Source organism: Salmo trutta, chromosome 8 (assembly GCF_901001165.1).
Source record: "Salmo trutta chromosome 8, fSalTru1.1, whole genome shotgun sequence".
In the NCBI taxonomy this organism is placed as follows: domain Eukaryota; kingdom Metazoa; phylum Chordata; class Actinopteri; order Salmoniformes; family Salmonidae; genus Salmo; species Salmo trutta.
The window spans coordinates 10302616-10327966 of NC_042964.1; the positions used below are offsets into that span (position 1 = coordinate 10302616).

General features: G+C 43.1%; 1 protein-coding gene across 1 annotated transcript in view; it reads left to right on the forward strand.

Moving 5' to 3' along the window:
* LOC115199226 (neurexin-2-like) overlaps positions 1-25351 on the forward strand; it is an 840225-nt gene that overhangs the window by 409645 nt on the left and 405229 nt on the right. The gene's annotated exons all lie outside the window — the stretch shown is intronic.

Here is a 25351-nt window from a genome sequence, read left to right on the forward strand (position 1 = left end):
ACTGTCAACTGCTTTTATTTTCAGCAAACTTAACATGTGTAAATATTTGTATGAACATAGCAAGATTCAACATCTGAGACAAACTCAACAAGTTCCAAAGACATGTGACTAACACAAATGGAATAATGTGTCCATGAACAAAGTGTGTGTGTGGGGGGGGGGGGGTCAAAATCAAAAGTAACAGTCAGTATCTGGTGTGGCCACCAGCTGCATTAAGTACAGCAGTGCATCTCCTCCTCATGGACTGTACCAGATTTGAAGTTCACTCTTCCACCAAGGCACCTGCAAGTTCCCGGACATTTTGGGGGGGAATGGCCCTAGCCCTCACCCTCCGATCCAACAGGTCCCAGACGTGCTCAATGGGATTGAGATCCGGGCTCTTTGCTGGCCATGGCAGAACACTGACATTCCTGTCTTGCAGGAAATCACGCACGGAATGAGCAGTATGGCTGGTGGCATTGTCATGCTGAAGGGTCATATCAGGATGAGCCTGCAGAAGGGCACCACATGAGGGAGGAGGATGTCTTCCCTGTTACGCACAGCGTTGAGATTGCCTGCAATGACAACGAGCTCAGTCCGATGATGCTGTGACACACCGCCCCAGACCATGACGGATCCTCCACCTCCAAATCGATCCCGCTCCAGAGTACAGGCCTCGGTGTAACGCTCATTCCTTTGACGATAAATGTGAATCCGACCATCACTCTTGGTGAGACAAAACTGCGACTCGTCAGTGAAGAGCACTTTTTGCCAGTCCTGTCTGGTCCACCAATGGTGGGTTTGTGCCCACAGGCGACGTTGTTGCCGGTGATGTCTGGTGAGGACCTGCCTTACAACAGGCCTACAAGCCCTCAGTTCAGCCTCTCTCAGCCTATTGCAGACAGTCTGAGCACTGATGGAGGGCTTTGCGTTCCTGGTGTAACTAGGGCAGTTGTTGTTGCCATCCTGTACCTGTCCCGCAGGTGTGATGTTCGGATATACCGATCCTGTGCAGGTGTTGTTACACGTGGTCTGCCACTGCGAGGACAATCAGCTGTCCGTTCTGTCTCCTTGTCGCGCTGTCTTAGGCATCTCACAGTACGGACATTGCCTTGCATTTATTGCCCTGGCCACATCTGCAGTCCTCATGCCTCCTTGCAGCATGCCTAAGGCACGTTCACGCAGATGAACAGGGACCCTGGGCATCTTTCTTTTGGTGTTTTTCAGATTCCGTAGAAAGGCCTCTTTAGTGTCCTAAGTTTTCATAACTGTGACCTTAATTGCCTACCGTCTGTAAGCTGTTAGTGTCTTAACGACCTTAACTGACAATGAATGGGCGACATAAACCTAAATAGAAACTGATAATTGTGCACGACTTCAGTATTACTTACTAAAACTGTTTTTACACCAAGGTTTTTATTATTTTATTTTGTTATGATTGTGCAAGCTGTGTTGTGTAACGATGTGCATACAGAGTCGGGAAGCAAGTTCAGGGAGTGTTTGTTTTAATAAAATAAACGGAACATAGTACAAAACAAGAAACACTAACAGCACACAGACATGAAACAGAAACAATGACACCTGGGGAAGGAACCAAAGGGAGTGACATATATAGGGAACTAATCAGGGAAGTGATGGAGTCCAGGTGAGTCTGATGACGCGCAGATGCGAGTAACGATGGTGACAGGTGTGCGCCATAATGAGCAGCCTGGTGACCTAGAGGCCGGAGAGGGAGCACACCCGACATGTTGCTACAGATGCTGGTTCAATACCCGTGCCGGCCCAATACCCGTGCCGGCCACGACTGGGAGACCCATGAGATGACTGTAGGTCTCCCTCTAAAAACAGAAATACATTTTTCTAAATAACAAACTGGATTTATTTAGAAATTAGTAACAACGTCTCACTCCATGTTCAAGAATGGCCTTTTTCTTGCTCATTTTACGTTATTTGAAAACGAAATCATCTCCAAAATATTTAAGGGGCATTGCACTAATAATGGCTCTAACTAGGGAAACATTCCCACTGTTCTTAGTACCAGTCTGCACGTTCAAACTAAAGCAATGTAATTAATAATGGCATCTTTATGCTTTCGTTAATAAAATAATGATAAAAATACTCTTTCAAAATGCTGATGTTTATTTAGTTATGCATCCATAATGAATTACCATGGGAATAAATATCACTGAATTACATAAATATCCTCCAATCCTCTATATGTAATTATTGGCGGAGAGCCACGTCATATTTTTCGATATACTGAAGGCCTACCTTAGGCGACATGAGTCTCACTAGTGTTGAGTAATGTGCTGTTAAAAGTGGTCTAGGTCTTATTTATTTAAAGAGCATATTGAAGTTAGAAGCAATAGCCTAAAACTATTTTAGCACAGTTTTGTGCTGCTCTGAGACAAGCATGGGGACTGGTCTTGATAAATCAATGAGATTTTTATTTTCACTGAATCTCCGTTTGGGTATTGGTTAGACTAGAATTGGAAATTAGGGTGTATAAATGTTATGCTCGAAGTGTAACCTTGATTTATCTAGGCAAGTCAGTTAAGAACAAATTCTTATTTACAAGGGCAGCCTACTCCTTTCTCACCGCCGGGGTACTGAACCCCGGTCTCCCACAGGTCAGTGGATTCTTTAGCAAAATAGGCCAGTACTGTACTCCCAACCGTCACGTTGTACAGCGCCATATTTTCCGTTCCATCCTAACGGAACCCAGAGGGTTTTTCATTTTCCTTGGAATAGAAACACCATGATATTAATCAAATGAATCCCAAACTCTAAAAGTAATTGGATAGGTAGATACAAATTATTTGTGACATTGTGGTTACAATAAATAATGTAAATAAGATGCTGTGTTTTTATTTACAGTAGTGATGGACAGCTGGTGGCATTTTGAAAACAGGTTTTCGAACACTTGTAGCCCGATTAGCAGAACAATAGACTCTTTATAGCCCAGCTACTGTAGGTGGGAACATCCCCCTACTTGCAATGTATTCAATGTTTAAGTACTCTGAAGTGTTGCATTTCTAACTCAAAACAGCAGTACAGTATTTCTTCATCAACTTCTTTATGCTTTCATTAATAAAATAATGATAAAAATACTCAAAAAATGCTGATGTTTATTTAGTTATGGATACATAACGAATTACTATGGGAATAAATATCAGTGAATTACAGAAATATTGGCACAAAGTTGTCAAATGAAGGCAAACAAATTGTTGCTTACTGGAAAATACTCTTTCAAACACACACTGTCACTTTGTACAGCGTCACTATGGCTATTAGCAGGGCTATCTTCATAAATATTATTTTGGCCTTTATTCAGATTACAATCACTTACTGTTGTTTTTTTTAAACAAAATAATCTACAAAATATCGTTATATATAGCCTTCCCGCTGTGGACGTCTATTTCAGCACCGTTTCACGCTGCTCTGAGACAAGCATGAAGAAATTAAAATGCTCAATTATATTCCATGATATTCTTAAGAGATATGTGTTGACTGAATATAAGCAGGTGATGTCTGCTAAATAATGAGTTAGGTTTCTCCAGAAATAAATAATTCTAAATAACAAACTGGCTTTATTTACAAATTAGTGAGAATATCTCACCCCATGTTCAAGAATTGCCTTTTTCTCTCTCACTCTAGGTTAAATGAAAATGAAATCTCCAAAATATCGTTACTTTTTAAACAAAGTGATTATTATTATTATTATTATTAATTAATGTAGAATTATATAAAAGCCCCTTAGATATACTCACAGATCCTAATGAAAAATGCCCCTTAAATATTAATTAAGAATCCTCCAATCCTCTAACTGTAATTATTGGTGGAGAGTCACGTTGTTGAAAAACATATTTTTAGATATACTGTAGGCCTACCATAGGCGAAATGAGTATTGGTTACACTACCATTAGGGTGTGGAAATGTTATGCCCCTTAGATATTAATTTAGAATCCTCCAATGCTCTTATCCTCCCGACCATCACGTTGTACAGCGCAATATTTTCCATTCCATCCTAACGGAAACCCTGAGGGTTTTGTTTTTCGTTTTTTTGTCAGAATAGAAACACCATGAATTAAGCCAAATTTCTTAATCAATCCCATGTACTATGTTATTATAAAAATAAGTATTAAATTCTATAGTAATGCCAATATGGGAGATAATCAAATGCTTCTCAAAGTTGGCTTCTGGTGGACAAACTGGCACTAACTTGCATTAACGTAAAAAATGTCTGACAATTAAGTAACGTGCCATAGAATGCTGCAGTATGACACCACAAGGTGTGCTGCAGTATGACGCAACTTTTAAAGGAGTAACCACTGTGTGTCACACCTGCTGAAATGACAAACCCACAAACCTCCTTGGTTGATGTGGATGGCATACACACATATACAGTACCAGTCAAAAGTTTGGACGCACCTACTCATTCCAGGGGTTTTATTTATTTTTACTATTTTCTACATTGTATAATAATAGTGAAGACCTCAAAACTATGAAATTGTCACGTCCTGACCAGTAAAGGGGTTATTTGTTATTGTAGTTTGGTCAGGACATGGCATGGGGTGTTTGTTTTATGTGGTTCGGGGTTTGTTGGGATATGTGTTATGTAGAGGGGTGTTTGTTTAGAGTGTTCCGGGGTTTATAGGTTATGCTCTAGGTTAGTGTATTTCTATGTTAGATCTAGGGTGTTTAGTTCTATGTTTAGTTAATTGGAATTGGCCTTCAATTGGAGGCAGCTGTTCCTCGTTGCCTCTGATTGAAGGTCCTATGTATAGGGGTGTGTTTGTAATGGGAAGTGTGGGAGGTTGTTTTTGCATTGCTGTGTGTAGCCTGCAAGTCCGTTCGTCGTCGTCGTCGTCGTCGTCGTCGTCGTCGTCGTCGTCGTCGTCGTCGTCCGTTCGTCGTCCGTTCGTTTACTTGTTTTTGTTATGTGTCTCTAATAAAGTTCAAATGAGCACTCAACCCGCTGCGCCTTGGTCTACTATATACGACGACCGTTACAGAAATAACACATATGGAACCATGTAGTAACCAAAAATATCACTTTTTAAGGCATGACCCAGGTGCAGGGCCAATAAGTTGTGTCCTGACAAGGTAGGGGTAGTATACAGAAGATAGCCCTATTTGGTAAAAGACCAAGTACATATTTTGGCAAGAAAAGCTTCAGAAATTGCAGCCCAAAAAAATGCTTCACAGAGTACAAGTAACAGACACATCTTAACATCAACTGTTCAGAGGAGACTGTGAATCAGGCCTTCATGGTCGAGTAAGTGAACAGATCATCTCCACATGTGTGGTTCCACCATGAAGCACGGAGGAGGTGGTGTGATGGTGTGGCGGTGCTTTGCTGGCGACAATGTCTGTTATTTATTTAGAATTCAAGGCACACTTAACCAGCATGGCTACCACAGCATTCTGCAGCGATACGCCATCCCATATGGTTTGCACTTAGTGGGACTATCATTAGTTTTTCAACAGGACAATGACCCAAACACCTCCAGGCTGTGTAAGGGCTATTTGACCAAGAAGGATAGTGATGGAGTGCTACATCAGATGACCTGGCCTCCACAATCACCCAACCTCAACCCAATTGAGATGGTTTGGGATGAGTTGGACCGCAGAGTGAAGGAAAAGCAGCCAACAAGTGCTCAGCACATGTGGGAACTCTTTCAAGACTGTTGGAAAAGCATTCCAGGTGAAGCTGGTTGAGAGAATGCCAAGCGTGTGCAAAGCTGTCATCAAGGGAAAAGGTGGCTACTTTGAAGAATCTAAAATCCAAAATATATTTTGGATTTGTTAAAAAGAATGTGGTCACTACATGATTCCATATGTGTTATTTCATAGTTGCCGTGTGTGTGTGTGTGTGTGTGTGTGTGTGTGTGTGTGTGTGTGTGTGCGTGCGTGCGTGCGTGCGTGCGTGCGTGCGTGCGTGCGTGCGTGCGTGCGTGCGTGTGTGATGAGTGGGAGAAAGAGAGAGGCTCCTATGTCTAATTAGCATCCTTCTGAGGCTATGTGTCTCGTTAAAGCCAACAGCAGATGTTGACTGACTGAGAAAATATAGCAGACACTGTACCAGAGTGCAGGGAGGAAGAGAGCGGACACCTTTATTTATTTGGGTGATAAAAACAGGGTTATAGTACAGGCCTGTGGGCACAGGTGCTGGAGTGCAGAGGAAGGGAGCGGGGAGGGAGGGCAGAAGGGGAGGGAGGGAGGGCACAGGGGAGGGAGCGGGAAAGGGAGGGAAGGACAGGTGTGTAGGAGAAGTGAGAGAGAGAGAAGAGAGTCGAGAGAGAGAGAGGAGAGAGTTGAGAGAGAGAGAGATTAGTGTGGTTTACAGTATGGTTAGTGTGGTGTACAGTATGGGGCCTCAGCCAGACATGGGGCTCCCTGCATCGGCCTTGTCTACAAGGGGACAGCGGAGAGGGAAAGTCACTTTCAACTTCTGAGAAGAAAATGGTTCGCCACCAGGGGGGAGAGTAAGGGGTCTGTGTGGTTGTCTTTTTGTTTGCTGGTGGAGGATGTGGATGTTGGGGGGCCAGACTGTATGTGTGAATGCATGTGTTTGTACTTACTAAGTTAGCTGTTAAGTTTGACAGTAAGTCACTTTGCCAACACCTCCTGTAGAAAAACACATTCATCATGTGTTCGTCTCACTAAGACTTAACCTTTGCCATAGCCACTCAGACTCTCATCATCAGACAGAAACAGTGCTACAAGGCTATCTTGATAATTCAAAAGTTGAGACATGCAGTTAGATGATGGATGCCATCTTAGTTGAACAAGAGATTACTGTAGCACATACATACACACACACAAACAACACACGCACACGCACACACAGACTCCCCTTCTCCACCAGAGTGATGTCATATCTGTCTTGTCTGGCTAAGCAGATTGTGCAGTCACGAGTGAAATTGAAATGCAGCCGTGGTTAATAAACAAACAGCCTATCACCCGTCCAGTTAGCATGCTGTCAATATTTACTGCTGTTTCCTGTTGCTAAGGATGGCTAATATGTTGGTCATAGAGAGAGTGAGGGACTATGTTTGGAATGGAAGGCAGCTCAACCATTTTCTTCACTTGTTACACTTTTTATGCTCTTTCATATCCCCAGCAAGATGTCCAATTACATGTTCCCTTTGTGACCATTACCCAACATGGATGACACAGGAGACAGGAGACTGCATTACCTGGAGGGATGGAGGGAGGGACACAGTATATCACTATGCATAAAAATTACAGCTCAGAGTGTTTATAGTTTGTGTCAAACCACATGAGCGCTGGCCCTGAAAACCACTCTTAGCATCGACAAGCCCTCCCGTTGAAAAGGTTAGCATTTAGCCAAAGGCTTTCCAATAAGATCATGGATGGAGAAAAAAAATAAACACCGTGAATATTTTTCTGTTTCTTATTACACTCACTTTCACCTCCAAATGTCAGCAGCAATATTGATCAGGGAAGAAAAATGCAACGTGAGTCACGGATGGAAGAGGAAATCATATTTCATAACCTGACGTCTGGATTTGTCAGTCAAATGGTCAATCGTATTTGCTAGATGTAATCTTGTGTTGCAGTATTTGGAAGCTGCGTTGAATAATGTGGTTATCAGGAGGAAATTACGTCGCTAAGATAGCAACCGCAAGGCCAAGTCTCTGCACACTTTCTATTCAGGTGGTCATAATAGGCACCCCCCCCCCCCACGTGAGCTAGAATGCAGAGCCGATACATGGGGTCAAAAAGTCAACGCCCTAGCAACGAGTTCCTGCTCATTAGAAAATAGCTCCTATGGCCCCTAGCACCTTGTTAGTGGTTAACCATATTAAAGTACAGACATTCTCTGTCTCACCATTGACTTCTCCCGAGTTTCTTATTTTTCTCCCCTCCTTCCTTCCTAAGCAGGCAATCAATTCTCTCACTGCCCTCATAACACAGTGCCATGTTTCTAGTTGGGTTCCATCTTTGAAATCTGTCAAGGGTGGTTGCTACTAGAAACGAGAACGACAGAGAAAGGACTGAGTCATAATTTGGACTAAGTTTTTACTAACCATTTACGTTCTGACGCAAAGGTCACAGTGGGCTGTTTAATCAATGTGTCTTTTGAGAAATTAAACTCACTGGTTTTCTGGTGGGTTACAGATATGAAAGTTGATAATATTTATCTAGTAGAAATTGAGCAGGATGAAATCTCTTGAGAAAAGTTGGTTATTCTCAGACATCTAAAGTTAGGTATTCTGACTGATCTAAAGTTGGTTATTCTCAGGCTGATCTAAAGTTGGTTATTCACAGGCTGATCTAAAGTTGGTTATTCACAGGCTGATCTAAAGTTGGTTATTCTCAGGCTGATCTAAAGTTGGTTATTCTCAGGCTGATCTAAAGTTGGTTATTCTCAGACTGATCTAAAGTTGGTTATTCACAGGCTGATCTAAAGTTGGTAATTCTCAGGCTGATCTAAAGTTGGTTTTTCTCAGGCTGATCTAAAGTTGGTTATTCTCAGGCTGATCTAAAGTTGGTTATTCTCAGGCTGATCTAAAGTTGGGTATTCACAGCCTGATCTAAAGTTGGTTATTCTCAGGCTGATCTAAAGTTGGTTATTCTCAGGCTGATCTAAAGTTGTTTATTCTCAGGCTGATCTAAAGTTGGTTATTCTCAGGCTGATCTAAAGTTGGTTTTTCTCAGGCTGATCTAAAGTTGGTTATTCTCAGGCTGATCTAAAGTTGGTTATTCTCAGGCTGATCTAAAGTTGGGTATTCACAGCCTGATCTAAAGTTGGTTATTCTCAGGCTGATCTAAAGTTGGTTATTCTCAGGCTGATCTAAAGTTGTTTATTCTCAGGCTGATCTAAAGTTGGTTATTCTCAGGCTGATCTAAAGTTGGTTATTCTCAGGCTGATCTAAAGTTGTTTATTCTCAGGCTGATCTAAAGTTGGGTATTCTCAGGCTGATCTAAAGTTGTTTTTTCTCAGGCTGATCTAAAGTTGGTTATTCTCAGGCTGATCTAAAGTTGGTTATTCTCAGGCTAATCTAAAGTTGGTTATTCTCAGGCTGATCTAAAGTTGGGTATTCTCAGGCTGATCTAAAGATGGGAATTCTCAGGCTGATCTAAAAGATGGGAATTATCAGGCTGATCTAAAATATGGGAATTCTCAGGCTGATCTAAAAGATGGGAATTCTCAGGCTGATCTAAAAGATGGGAATTCTCAGGCTGATCTAAAGTTGGCAATTCTCAGGCTGATCTAAAGTTGGCAATTCTCTGTCTTTTTCTCCAGCTCATCCCTGCAATCCCCCTTGCTGCTTTCAAATTAACATATTAAGTAAAGCAATTTACGTGGGACGTTTTTTGGGCAACGATTCAATACAATTAAAATAACCCACGGAAACAATGTCATATCAACAGTAACTCATAATTAACTGTGCGAAAAAGTCATTTTTTTTACCGTGATGTATGTATCTCTGAATGCAATTATAATGTTTTTTTTTCTTCCCATTTGAAGAGTGATTGTATGAAAGTGAATAGAGCCATTGCCACTTGTGGTGTGCGACTGCAGGCTTCAAGGTGGTCTGAGTTCTTGTTCTTTTGTGTTCGAGGCTCCATTGACAAGTCTTGCTGTATTTACTGAAGTATACTGTATGTGTCACTTACAATGCATTGTTTAGGTATTGGACTAATCTTGAACCCTGTTATTGTCTAGGCCTGTCCTATCATTGCTACCATTCACCATAGTATGCACTTTAACACATGCATCCAATACCTGGTTGCTGAGATTCTGGCTTAGGAAACTCATAATTCAACCAATTCTTGGTGTTGTTGATGTTGCTGCTGTCTTGTGTGGCAAGTCACTGCCCCTGTTACTGGGTTACTCTGTCAAACATCCAGCCATGTAGCTAATGAACAAGTCTTACAGACCCATTTCAGCCATCTTTTTTTCTTGGGCTTGCGTGACATGTACTCTGTACCCTGTGTCAGGCCTTGAGATTGCACAGGTTTCCACTGTGATAATGGTCACCTGCCAGACTCCGACTGCGGAGGAGATGAGGAAAAGTGAGGAAAGGAGGTAGAGAAAGAGAGTGAGAGAGGCAGGTCGAACTCGAGTCACGATGCCATCAGCGGGCGGTTTCCCCGGCAACGGGCAATTAAAGCGTCCTTTGTCTAAGTAAGTGCGTCTCGTTAATCATTTTCTATTTCTCGTCCCAGTGAGGGAGAGGACGACAAACGGAAAACACTGGAATAGGTTTAAAAAGTGGAAGTGCCAACAGACACACAAAGGGAAATTATATAATGTAAGGTGTGTGTGTGGTGTGCGGGGTCGGGGGGTTCAGGGAGCGATTGACTCACCTGGAGGATGTGTAATCTGTAAAAGGTCAGAGTAAAACCCACACACACACTAGTGTCAAATTGCTGCTTGGACCCCATTCTCGACAGCATTACTTTGTGACGTGGAACGTCAATAGCATGAATTTTGTTGCAATGGCAACAGCCAGTAAAAAAACACTGATACATCATAAGCTATACATTAGTCTGCTGTTTTGATCAAAATGTTTTGCTACTCTTTATGACATCATGAAATACTTTTTTATCACAATAATATAGCAACTACTTCTTGTCTGACCATTAAATTGCTGTCAATCAGAATAATTGCCTGTAAAATTCATATGGCACTAAACAGTCGACTTAAAAAAAAGGTGAACTTTGGCCTGTTGTTTAAAGGTGGAGGTCCAATTGAGTTTAATCAAGAGTCTTTTCTTGCTGAGTGGTACTTGAGAACCTTGTTCAGGGATCTTCTTTCCCAAAGGGCACTGTCAAGTTTATAGACACTTAGTAAACACTTTATGTAACTGTCAACGTGTATTGTAGTGTAGTGCTGTGTGGTGATGGACGATGTTGATTTTTCAAGCTCCTGCAACACAGCTACGTTGATGATTTCAGTGTTTAACCACTACTGAAGTTCTTGATATGATTCAATATTCAGTCATATTTTCTGAGATATTTTACAAGGGCAACGTATGACTGTGGAATAAATTCAAATCAGTCCATGTTGCTAGAAAATGTAGATAGGTCCACATGCAGTTTAATTGATTGGATCTGCAAGCAACATTGTTAAATAATTGATAACTTAAACATCTAATGAATAGTACCGTGCTGAATCCATCTAGCCATAGTTATATGTACTGTATAAGGACGTTTTAGTGCCGATTTTTGCTCAAAGATACCTCACTATACTCTAACAAGGGCTAAAATGGGTGTCGTTCTGGATACCTGTATACAATCACACCAATCCATGTAGAGATTGCATAAACTACTATCCTTGAAAACCCCGTTTTTCTAACAATGCAAGAATATATACAATTAACCCCCATCCCCGCAGGAGGCCTTTTGCCTTTTGGTAGGCCGTCATTGTAAATAAGAATTAGTGAAATAGTTAAATAGTTAAATATATATTTTTTATAATCTTAATGCATTGTAGGTACGTGAGGATTAAGTGGTAGCAAAGTGCTAGAACAGGCTTACATTGGAGCACAAATAACCCTCATTCCCTTGACCCTATTCAGTACCTATGAAGCATTAATTCCATTCTTAACTCAAAGGCAGTCTAACAAGAGAATTAAAAACTAGTGTTACCGACCAACCACAATCTACAATCCTTCACAGAAGATAACCCATTTCAATATGGATGATCCATCCATCAATGGCGTCACTTGAATCAAAAGAAACCGTTGTGTGTTGTGTTCCCTGTCGTATTCACCTCGAGGCGAAGTGGCGCTGACGGTCAGGGTAGAATCAATGGAACTGGTAGCTGTACAAAGACTGGCATGCTTGGCAGAAAATGAGCTCGGGAGACAGCAAACTACAGCATTCATTATGGGAGCGCAATCAGAGTCTACAGATCAATATCCAGTTATCACCAGTTCTAGTACCAGAAGTCCAAGGTGGTCTACAGGGAGGCCCATTGTACGGTGGGTCTTTTGTCGATGGAGAACCAATGCCGTCAAATCAGAGATCCGCTAGCTAATCAGTGAATTACTCACGTTAGCAAGCATTGCTGCAGGCTAGGTCAGTTTGGGCAGGAATCGATAGCTCCTTTACAAGAGAGAACGCCTTAGTAATTACGCCCTTCCTTATTCAGCTGTTCTTTCGTCCTTATTAAGGTCAGGGTTCAGTTTGGGGTTTGCTCTGGAATGGATTAGCTTGCGTTGTTCCATTGCTTTGTGTACAGACTGAGAGTAACGGACCCAAACGTCTCCCAGCATGGGAACTTGGGCTGTCTGCACTGCAGTGTCGACTACAGTTGAATTCTGATCAACTTTGTGACTTGTTGCTGCTGTTTGTTTTGGCTTGTTGCTAACTAAACCAAAGGGTCCAGATATCCTGAGTATTTAAAAAAAACAAACAGGGGAAGGCCCCTGTTTGCAACTCTTCGAAAGAGAGGGAGGGGGTTGCTTGTGTACACCAGAGAGTAAGTTATCGGCTCGTCAGAGATTGCAATACCACATTGATGTTTTTTTTTTCATGACAGCTGACAGGTGAGATTTATGAGGGAGGGAAACATCTAGAAGGAGCAACACAAGGAGGCTGAACAACTTGTATCAATCATGTCTTCTCATTTCCCTTCCTCCCCACTGACAACAACCTGAGCATCTGTTCTGTCTCCTTCCCTCTCTCCTCTCTTCCTCTCCCTCTGGCCCTTTTTCCATTGGTCTGATTCCACTTCATCCCCACACGCTTCAAATCAGATGGCTTCCGTGAGAGAGATGGTTTTTTTTTGTCGCTGCTCGGGTGCTGAGCAAACACACGCGCACACACACACACACACACACACACACACACACACACACACACACACACACACACACACACGCGTGCAAACTGACACACGCCTAGCAGAGGATGCTAACCATACATCATGTCCCATAGGCTATTGTGATTCATGTGCTTCAAAGCATTAATATGCAAAGCTCTTTCCCACTGTTGCCATTGTAATGCATTCTCCATGTTTTGGAGCGTTAGGGGTAGCCTGGATTACTGTATATAGCGAGATTAATGGACAGTGACTGTGTATAGATGGACTGGCAATGAGGTCATGTGTTATGAAGTGTGGATAAACATGGTGTGATTCCCCTTGTGTCCCTATTGGCCCCTCAGGGACACCCTAGATAGGCGAGTGTATAAGTAGCCAATGAAAGAGCAGCGTGGAGAGCAGAGGAGAGTCTGATTCCTGCGGCAATGTTTTCTTCCACCAGGGCAGCCGAAATCATTGTGTGTGTGTGTGTGTGTGTTTGACTGTAATAAACACAAAGAACAAACACACACACACACACACACACACACACACACACACACACACACACACACACACACACACACACACACACACACACACACTGCTTAAAAGTACCAACGGGTCATTTTTGACACCAAAATGGTAATATATTTTACCTTTTTGTATGTTTTTCATGTTTTGAACAAATATGTTGCTACATTTCATCCACAGCCACTTGTTATTAAAGTTTTTATGTTATTCATTCAAAGTGTTGTGTTTCTGTGATACTCAGAGGCTGAGAAATTGGTGATGGAGCTAATCTGACATACCGGTATGACCTAACATGGCCACTGATATAGGCCATATGGGCGCTGGTGCCATCAGACATTTAGCTCTTAATTTGGAATGCTATGGGCTATCAACTTAGTTCCAATTGCATCTGAAAGAAGAGACTCTCAACTTTGTATGGAGACATTGATTGAAATCTAAATATGTATTTATTTTGCAGTTATAGTGGCTGCCACACCACCAGGGAACACATCTGGGATGGCTCCATATCTATATATTTGGAGGGTACATACATCTACCTCTGTGCCAAATTTGGTGCATTTGTCACAAAGTTCACTATTGAGTCCACATTTTCAGCATATTCACACACTTATCAAGAGAACATCTCTTGTCATCCCTACTGCCTATGATTTGAAGGACTCTAAACACAAATGCTTTGTTTGTAAATGATGTCTGAGTGTTGGAGTGTGCCTCTGGCTATCCATACATTCTAAACACATTGTACCGTTTGGTTTGCTTAATATAATGAATTTTTACTTTTACTAATTTAGCAGTTACATTTACTCTTGATACGTGATACTACTTTAGAACCAAATACTTTTAGACTTTTACTAATGTAGTATTTTACTGGGTGACTTTCACAAGTCATTTTCCATTATTTTTTTGTTATAACCTTTATTCAACTAGGCATGTCAGTTAAGAACAAATTCTTACTTACAATGACGGCCTACCCCGGACGACGCTGGGCCAATTTTGCACCGCCCTATGGGACTCCCAATCACTGCAGGTTGTGATACAGCCTGGAATCCAACCAGGGTCTGTAGTGATGCCTCCAGCACTGAGATGCAGTGCTTTAGACCGCTGCGCCACTCAGGAGCCCATTAAGGTATCTTTACTTTGGCCATGGCCAAAGATGAGACTCAAACAGGAACCAACTTTGCCGTGATTCTAAAGCTACAGGGGATACAAATGAAAGTGATATTCGAGACTTCTCTTAATTAAATTAATTTTACACACATTAGGTTTTCAGTTTGTGAGTGTGTGATAAGGGGGTATAGAAAAATGTATTTTGATATCTATACAGAAGAACGTTAGCAAACAGTAGAAGCTATGTTGACACTGCCATGTTGATCTGAGCCTTGCTGTTGGAAAACCACTAAAGTGTCCAACTTTCGGCTGTCGCAGATGCACCCCTTACTTCACTCGCCGACAGTCAGCTTCTTTAGGCTTACTGGTCGAACACCCCTTGTCTTGTTTGGGTGGTGGAACTCATTACAATAATACCCAGCATGCTTTGCAAGTGTGGATTTTTTTACATTTAGATATACAGTACCAGTCAAAAGTTTGGACACACCTACTCATTGAAAGGTTTTAATTTATTTTTACTATTTTCTACATTGTAGAATAATAGTGAAGACATCAAAACTATAAAATAACACATATGGAATCAAGTAGTAACCACATGATTCCATATGTGTTATTTCATAGTTTTGATGTCTTCACAATTATTCTACAATGAGTAGGTGTGTCCAAACTTTTGACTGGTACTGCACTTTTTGGTAATTTCTGTAACCGTTATTGAGAATGTCATTGTAGTTCAAGTGGTCTGTTGGTTGAGTACATTTTTTCATGATTGCTGCCAGTTCTGAAGCTACTGAAAAGGTTCACATAAGTGCAAGATACAGATTGGAGAATTTCTGTTTCTTACTGAAATCTCTGTCATTGTTATTGGAAATTAAACATGTTAATGTGACATTGTGTTTTCTTCGTGAAGTTGGACGAGCTACAGTCAAAGAGCTAGGACGGACATCATTGATTCATTTAGGAGGTATTTGTTCCACTTGCATTGAAACATGATTACATGAATACAGTTTGTCAATCTGACAATCATTTTGTATTATTTTTTCTCAATTTAATAGTATTTGAATAACACAGATAAATGAACTAAATCTGTAATAATAATTTCATGTTTCCATTTGGTGTTACCACTGTCCAAAACTGATTAAGTAGTGTAGGTCCACCCAGCTCTTCAACCCCCTCCCAAACAACCCTAGTTAGGTGACTATATATATTGCAATCGCCCAAAAAGAGTATGTTATGGTTCATTATGCATTGGCTAATGTGCCACACAAGTTGTGTGATGGAGGCGGCCGTTGGTTTCTTCTTATTAAATCGTCCCCCTCTCTCCCAGTCTTAACTCAATCCAAGTTAATATGCTACACTGCATTTTTATTACTGTAATGAACGGTCTTCGACTAATGTTAAATCCTGGTGATTTTCTGTACTGATCTTATTTAATCTTGTGATACTTGTGCTATCTATTCCCGTCATTGCTCTTATGTCAGTTCTGCCCGTTCTTTATATCATACTAGCCAATTGGTTTACATGCAGGGTGTAACCGTGCACTGCTGAATTGACATGTGGCGTTTGTCCTGAGTGGTTCAGGTTTACATTAAATAAGACTACAGATCCATGAGATGGTCCTGACATACAGTGCCTTGCAAAAGTATTCATCCCCCTTGCCGTTTTTCCTATTTTTTTGCATTACAACCTGTAATTTAAATAGATTTTCATTTGGATTTCATGTAATGGACATGCACAAAATAGTCCAAATTGGTGAAGTGAAATGAAATAAATTGTTTAAAAAAAAAAGGAAAATTGGTGCGTGCACATGTATTCACCCCCTTTGCTATGAAGCCCCTAAATAAGATCTGGTGCAACCAATTACCTTCAGAAGTCACATAATTAGTTAAATAAAGTCCACCTGTGTGCAATCTAAGTGTCACATGATTTGTCACATGATCTCAGTATATATACATACACCTGTTCTGAAAGGCCCCAGAGTCTGCAACACCACTAAGCAAGGGGCACCACCAAACAAGCGGCACCATGAAGACCAAGGAGCTCTCCAAACAGGTCAGGGACAAAGTTGTGGAGAAGTACAGATCAGGTTTGGGTTATAAAAAAATAACAGCAACTTTGAACATCCCACGGAGCACCATTAAATCCATTATTAAAAAATGGAAAGAATATGGCACCACAATAAACCAACCACCAAAACTCACGGATCAGGCAAGGAGGGATTAATCAGAGAGGCAACAAAGAGACCAAAGATAACCCTGGATGAGCTGCAAAGCTCCACAGTGGAGATTGGAGTATCTGTCCATAGGACCACTTTAAGCCATACACTCCACAGAGCTGGGCTTTACGGAAGAGTGGCCAGAAAAAAGCCATTGCTTAAAGTAAAAAATAAGCAAACACTTTTGGTGTTCACCAAAAGGCAAGTGGGAGACTCCCAAACATATGGAAGTAGGTACTCAGGTCAGATGAGACTAAAATTTCGCTTTTTGGCCATCAAGGAAAACGCTGTCTGGCACAAACCCAACACCTCTCATTATCCCGAGAACACCATCCCCACAGTGAAGCAACAGCTTCACTGTTTTTCATCGGCAGGGACTGGGAAACTGGTCAGAATTGAAGCAAATGATGGATGGCGCTAAATACAGGGACATTTTTGAGGGAAACCTGTTTCAGTCTTCCAAAGATTTGAAACTGGGACGGAGGTTCACCTTCCAGCAGGACAATGACCCAAAGGATACTGCTAAAGCAACACTCAAGTGGTTTAAGGGGAAACATTTAAATGTCTTGGAATGGCCTAGTCAAGCCCAGACCTCAATCTAATTGAGAATCTGTGGTATGACTTAATGCATCAGCGGAACCCATCCAACTTGAAGGAGCTGGATCAGTTTTGCCTTAAAGAATGGGCAAAAATCCCTGTGGCTTGATGTGCCAAGCTTATAGAGACACCCCAAGAGACTTGCAGCTGTAATTGCTGCAAAAAGTTGTCTCTACAAAGTATGGACTTTGGGGGGGGTGAATAGTTATGCACACTCATGTTTTCTGTTTTTTTGTCTTATATCTTGTTTGTTTCACAAAGTGGTAGGCATGTTGTGTAAATAAAATGATACAACCCACCCAAAAATCTATTTTAAGCAACAAAATAGGAAAAATGCCAAAGGGGGTGTGTACTTTCGCAAGCCACTGTAGATACAGTATTGCGTATCAACAATCAGCTCTGGTGTATGTGTGTTCTTCACCTCTGCTAGGAAATGAGCAATTAGTGTTAATACTTCAGTCTCCCCTGTTTTCTCATTGGCAGCTTTAAGCGGCAGTCATGTCAGTGGCGGTCTCGTCTGCAAAACTAAAACTGTTGCCGAAACAAAAACGGTTGTGCTGAATTGTTATTCGAGGAAGCAAAGAAAGGAAGGCTCCACACCAGTATCATATCTAGTTATTTCTCCTCAATTTCATGATACCTAATTGGTAGTTATGATGTTGTCTCATTGCTGCAACTCACCTACAGACTCGGGAGAGGCGAAGGTCGAGAGCCATGCATCCTCCGAAACACGACCATACCAAGCCGCACTGCTTCTTGACACACTGCTCCCCTGCTCCCTTAACGTGGAAGCCAGCCGCACCTATTTGTGTTTTTCTATACCTGTTTGCTCCTCTCCCTGTAACTTTACAGATGCTCCCCACGCCCTGGGTGCAACCCTTCTAATTTAGTGTTAACTGCGCGCAGTCTCTGGCAGAGTTTGGAACTGCCGATCCACGATCAAGAACGCAGAGTTGATCTCAGCCTTTGCTGCCCTTCATCCTATGCTGCCCTTGACGTTTTGGCCCTGACGGAAACATGGATCCCCCCCAGAGAACACTATTACTCCAGCTGTTCTCTCTTCATCTGACTACGTTTTCTCTCATAGTCCAAGAGCATCTGGTCTTCACGGTGGTGGCATGGGTCTACTCATTTCTCCTAACTGGAGATTTTCTCCTTTCTCCCTCTCTCACCTGTCCATTTCCTCATTTGAATTCCATGCCATCACTTTCACTTGATCACTCAAGCTTTACATTTTTGTCATCTGCCTTTGATTCATTTCTTTCCAACTCTCTCTTTCCCCTCCTTGCCTCTTTTGCCCTCACCCTTTCCCAATCCCCTCCAACTCACAAGGCAGGCAATACGCTTGACGTCATCTTTACTAGAGTCTGTTCTCCTACTAATCTCACTGCAAACCCCCTCCAGGTCTCTGATCACTTACTTTTTTCCTTTTCTGTCTCCCTTTCCTCCAACCCTAAGCACAATCTCTCCCAGTACTCTCCTTTTTAATCCTATCATCTCTCCCCTCTGCTAAATCTTCCTGAATCTTCCTCTTCCACCCTACTCTCCTCCCTTTCTGCATCCTACAACTCACACTGTCCCCTTTCCTCCCGGCTGGCTCGGCCTTCCCCCCCTGCTCAGTAGGTGAGTGACTTATTGCGAGCTTACTGAACAGGTCTGAGTGAAAAAGGAGGAAAACTAAACTTCTGGACCTAGCATCCTTTCACTCCCTCCTCTCTACCTTCTCTTCCTCTGTATCCGCTGCTAAAGCCATGTCAAGCTTCTGCTTCTAACCCTAGGAAACTCTTTTCCACCTTCTCCTCCTTCCTTACTCCTCCAACCCTCCTCCCCTCTCTCTCCTATCTGTGGAGAACTTTGTCAACCACTTTGAAAAGAATGTTAACGATATCCACTCCTCATTCACTCAGCCTATTGAGTCCTCTGGTCCCACTCACACAGAACTTCCCTTCGCCTTGACCTCTTTTCCCCTCTCTCTCTCCAGATGAGACTAGTGAGGTCTGGCCGCCCGACAAACTGCCCGTTCGTCCCCATCCAGTTCTCCCTTCTACAGACTATCTCTGGAGACCTTCTTGCATTCCTCACTTCCCTCATCAACTCATCCCTGACCACTGGCTGCATCCCCTCTGACTTCAAAATGGCCTAAGTCCTAGATCTATCCACTGCCTTAGACACCGTGAACCATCAGATCCTCCTCTCCACCCTCTCAGGGCAAGGTGTCTCAGGTTCTGCACATTCTTGGATTGCATCCTACCTGGCAGGTTGCTCCTACCAGGTGATGTGGGGAGGATCTGTGTCTGCACCACATACTCTCATTACTGGTGTCCCCCAGGGCTCAGTTCAAGGCCCTCTCCTCTTCTGTCTATACGCGAAGTCACTCAGCTCTGTCATATCCTCAGATGGTCTCTCCTATCATCGCTATGTGGATGACACTCAACTACTTGTCTCAATACCCCTTCTGACACCCAGGTGGCAACACGTATGTCTGCATGCCTGGAAGACATCTCAGCTTGGATGTCAGCCCATCGAGCTCAACCTAGACAAGACGGAGCTGCTCTTCCTCCTGGGGAAGGCCTGCCTGCTCAAAGACCTCTCCATCACGGTTAACAACTCCACAGAATCACCCTCCAAGAATGCAAAGAACTTGAATCCCCCACCCCCAGCTCTGACATTGTAGGGTGGAGGGAGGGAGGGGAGGGGGGGGGGGGGGGAGAGAGAGACTGGAATTCCATCCCTCTCTGATAACCATCACTTTACTGTGTAGCTCAGAGAGAGGGGTCTTAGCTAAGACATGGAAGGCTTCCTTAGGGCATATAGTTACAAATCAAATATCACCTGTACAGTTCTGCACGTTATATAGAGATTTTGCGAATGTAGGTATCAGAAGTTAGGTTAAGAGCTTGAGACATTGTGGAAGTTGGAAAGTGCCCTAGTAGTCATGTAGAAGCTGGGGGAGTGGAGAAAGAAAGGCAGTTAGTAGACAGACAGTTTTCCAATGCCAGTGAACCGACTGTATCAGTATATCAGGCTATACCCAGGCTATACTCAAGCTATTCCCAGCACATCAGGCTTTCAGTCTTGGTTGAGGAGAGCCCAGTGCCTGTAGTGGGGCATCAAGGCAGAGAAGAGGCATGTTTAGGAGGAGAGGAGAGAAGATTGGGCTCTGGATTGGAGGAGCACCTGATTGGTATGCTGTAGTCAGGCAGTGTGGAGAGGGAGAAGGCTAGGAGGGTTGTTGGGAGGGGGGTTTACTCTGAGAATAAATTGGCTTTGGGTGTGGAGGGAGGGAGGGAGGGAGGGAAGGGAGAGAGGGAAGGAGGGAGGGAGGAGAGAGAGGTGGAGAGAGAGACTGACAGAGTGGGAGAGAGAGAAACGTCTATATATTCGTTTTATGTTGGAAAGCGAGTGGCGGAGCTGAAGTGGTCTCCACCGTCCTTGTTGGGAGGGATGTGGGGAAGTGGGGCTTTCCAGGACCCTCTGTAGAGAACGAGGAGGGAAGTGGAGCTTTCCAGGGCCCTCTGTAGAGAAGGAGGAAGGATCACTGGTTTATTACAGTATACAGATCTAAGAGAGGGGATGGGGAGAGGGCTTACCAACGGATCCTAGCAGGGAAGTCTAGGAGACAGAGGAGGGAAAGAGGGATGGAGGGAAGTAGAGAGAAAAGGAGGGTGGTAGGGAGGGAGGGAGGGAAAGAATGATGTAGGGAAGTAGAGAGGAGGGAGGGAGGGAGGGAGGGATGGATGGATGGAGGGAAGTAGAGAGAGAGGGAGGGAGGGAGGGAAAGAGGGAAGAATGGAGAGAGTGCTAGCTACAATCTACTGAGACTGGTCAAATAAGTGTTTTAATAACATGGTTTCCGTAAATGTTCTTGATGTCTATACACTGTATGTTTATTTACCCGCTCAAGGCAATAGGTTTACACTGCATGTTTATTTACACGCTAAAGGCAATAGGTTTACACTGCATGTTTATTTACACGCTAAAGGCAATAGGTTTACACTGCATGTTTATTTACACGCTAAAGGCAATAGGTTTACACTGCATGTTTATTTACACGCTAAAGGCAATAGGTTTACACTGTATGTTTATTTACACGCTAAAGGCAATAGGTTTACACTGCATGTTTATTTACACGCTAAAGGCAATAGGTTTACACTGCATGTTTATTTACCCGCTAAAGGCAATAGGTTTACACTGCATGTTTATTTACCCGCTAAAGGCAATAGGTTTACACTGCATGTTTATTTACACGCTAAAAGCAATAGGTTTCTGAAGATGTCTAGCGGGACGTTGCGTTGTAATGCATCATGCCAGGGTCAGAGATAGCATCAGCCCCCTGTCATCATCAGAGCACCACCATGCGACACTAAAACATGTCCCCTCGTCCTTTCCTGTCAGTCTGAGTGCTCAAGCAGTGTCTTCTTTTTTTGTTCTCCCCTTTGTCAGCCACCTGCCCCATCCCCTCCAAAAAGAAAGTTATTGTCTTCTGCAAGCTGCCTCCTTCCATTTCATTAGCTCAATCTTTATCATCTGACACCACAGCTCATAGAAAGCAATCACAAGTAGTGATGTGCAATTCGCTAACGATTCATTCTTTTTGAACAACTCTTTTTACTGACTCGAGAGTCACGATTAGTTATTTTTTTCCGAGAGAATCATTCATTTTAGTCGTTCACTTGACCTGCTGGCCGCGTTGAATTCTACAGCAGGGTTTAATACGTACCCCTCCAGCTCAGTGGCTCCAGAGACGTGCTCTGACCAGCATCTGTCCATCATGTGAGCGAGGGAAAATAGATCATGCTGCAGGCATCATGTTAAGAACTGATAATTGATCGCATGGTGCAAGAATGAATGCTGTTCATTGATTATTGAACGTTACTCGATGGACACATTTTAGAACCAAAGCATAGGCAGCCAGCCTCTCTCTAATCAAAACTCAAACTCGAGAACGAATCAATTGGGCTGCTCCAGTTTGTGAACGACATTGTGCTAATATCCCTCGCGGCAGTCAAGCAGTGTCATTCCGCCAAGTAATTCACAATCTAGTCTGGTTGTGGCCGCAACTTGAACTCATTTCAAAGGTATCAGTTAACAATCTTATTTGTATGCCTAGCAATCACAAATGTACAATTATTTAAGCACACTTTTTTAAGTCTCAGTCACAAATGACAGCTCCAATAATAAGCCCTCTATGGTGAACGAGAGGTTTGTAGAATCATGATTCTTTCGAGTTTTTAATTCATTGTTTGCCAGTAGGGGGTGATCTGCGCATTGGACATTACTGAATCAAATGAACGAAATGACTCGAAAGATTCGTTCTTTTGACTGAATGACTTGAAAACATCAGTGAGAAGAGCCAAACTTCCCACCACTAATGGTGCTGCTTGTTACTTACTGTTAACAACCCAATTTGTTTTTTTCCCCTGTTTTTTTCCCTCTCTTTCCTAACTTAATACATAATTGAAAATGGCTGCTGCGGTCCATTTACCACGCTTTTGTTCTTACTACATCAGCGGAACAGAGACCGTGAGGAGTCTGTTTACCAGAGATTGTCTCTCTCTCTATTCTTTCTCTCACTCTGTCTCTGTCTCTCTCTCTCTCTCTCTCTCTCTGTCTCTCTCTCTGTCTCTCTCTCTGTCTCTCTCTCTCTCTCTCTCTGTCTCTCTCTCTGTCTCTCTCTCTATTCTCTCTCACTCTCTATTCGTTCTCTCTCGCTGTCTCTCTCTCTGTTCTCTCTTTCTATCTCTATTCTTTCTCTCTCTCTCGTTTTCTTGTTTCCTCCACGCCATGATGCCTTTCCGCCTCGTCTGAGATAACTCTAAATTCCAATAATAATAAAAAAAACATAGTTCTCTTCATTAAATGGAGAATTCATTGTCTACCTCAGTTATGGGAGATTGTGTGTGTGTCCATGCGTGCGTGCTTGTGTGTGTCCGTACATGCATCTTTACAATACTGTATGTGCAGGCGTTTCTATATTTTTTATGACTGCCATTTGAAAAGAAAAGCCTGCATGAGTTAATGTTAAATCAGACATGTTAAATACATAGTCAAATCACTGTGACTGATGTGCTTGAAAAGTCATTATTTTAACACATAACAGAAATTACAGCAATCCTACATCAATAGATAATTAGTCCATGTCCTCTCTAATTAAGCAATAAGGCCCGAGGGGTTGTGGTATATGGCCAATATACCACGGCTAAGGGCTGTTCTTAACACGACGCATCACGGAGTGCCTGGACACAGCCCTTAGCCGTGGTATATTGGTCATACATCACAAACCCCCGAGGTGTCTTATTGCTATTATAAACATGTTACCATCGTAATTAGAGCAGTAAAAATAAAAGTTTTGTCATACCCATGGTATACGGTCTCATATACCACAGATGTCAGCCAATCAGCATTCAGAGCTCAAACTACCCAGTTTATAAGTCTGAATAACCTAAGGCTGCATCCCACCACTCTCACCACCACTCTCACCCCCACTCTCACCACTACTCTCACCACCACTCTCACCACTACTCTCACCACTACTCTCAGCACTACTCTCACCACCACTCTCACCACCACTCTCACCACTACTCTCACCACCACTCTCACCACCACTCTCACCACCACTCTCACCACTACTCTCACCACTACTCTCACCCCTACTCTCACCACCACTCTCACCACTACTCTCACCACCAGTCTCATTCCTACTCTCACCACTACTCTCACCACTACTCTCACCACCAGTCTCACTACCAGTCTCATTCCTACTCTCACCCCTACTCTCACCACTACTCTCACCACTACTCTCATCACCACTCTCACCACCACTCTCACCACTACTCTCACCACTACTCTCACCACCAGTCTCACCACCAGTCTCACTACCAGTCTCACCACCACTCTCACCACTACTCTCACCACCAGTCTCATTCCTACTCTCACCCCTACTCTCACCACCACTCTCACCACCACTCTCACCACTACTCTCACCACTACTCTCACCACCAGTCTCACCACCACTCTCACCACTACTCTCAGCACTACTCTCACCACTACTCTCACCACTACTCTCACCACCAGTCTCACTACCAGTCTCATTCCTACTCTCACCCCTACTCTCACCACTACTCTCACCACTACTCTCACCACTACTCTCACCACTACTCTCACCACCAGTCTCACCACTACTCTCACCACTACTCTCACCACCACTCTCACCACTACTCTCACCACTACTCTCACCACCAGTCTCACCACCAGTCTCACCACCACTCTCACCACCAGTCTCAGCACTACTCTCACCGCCACTCTCAGCTCTACAATTGTAATTCAGTGCTCAGGAGATGGTGGTCCTCAATCTATCTGGCCCTCCCGACCCTGCCCTCCCCTGGGAAATGTGTGCAGATATTGGAGGGATTTGCAGTAATAGAACTTTGGGATAAATGGGATTATCCAATCCCCTCCCTCGCAGGGTTCCCCCTGATTCGCAAGTGAACCTCATTACCTGAGCTGGATCCCCTCAGAGCGTCCTCAGGGACATGGTGAAATTACAACAGCATGGTGTTGTGTGGATCACTGGTCTGTTGGGATGACATTTTGTTGATAGACCCTAGTACGCGAGGTACAACAAGATCTCACGGTTTTACTAATTTGACTTCAGATTCTGACATGTATCAAATTTTCTCCAAACGTCAAATATCGAAGTGTTTTTGACATGCTGGGTTGCCCATCTTGCTGCAGATCCTTATTCATCAATTCAGAATGGTTAAGTTAAGGGTTAAGGTTTGGCATAGGGTTAAAAAGTTGAATTAAAGAACATATGTCTACCACTAGGATTGAACAAGCAACCCTTGGAGCCGGAGCTCACGACTTATGCCCGTCCACAACAACTTAGCAAAACCCAAGCCTATTTAATGGTAATGACACTCAATGTTGCCCCTAGTGGTGGGTTTTGAAGGCAAAACCCGTCACTGGACATCCTCGGGACATGAACGAACGTCTGAATTTCGAAGTGAATCTTGAGCAACCTGGCTGCATATAGACACGTATAGGAAGAGAGGTGCTGAGTGTCCACATTGTGCGGAGAGACCTCTTTATTCATTGTAATGACAGGATGTAGTCTGTTTTATTACGAAACATTAGGAAAT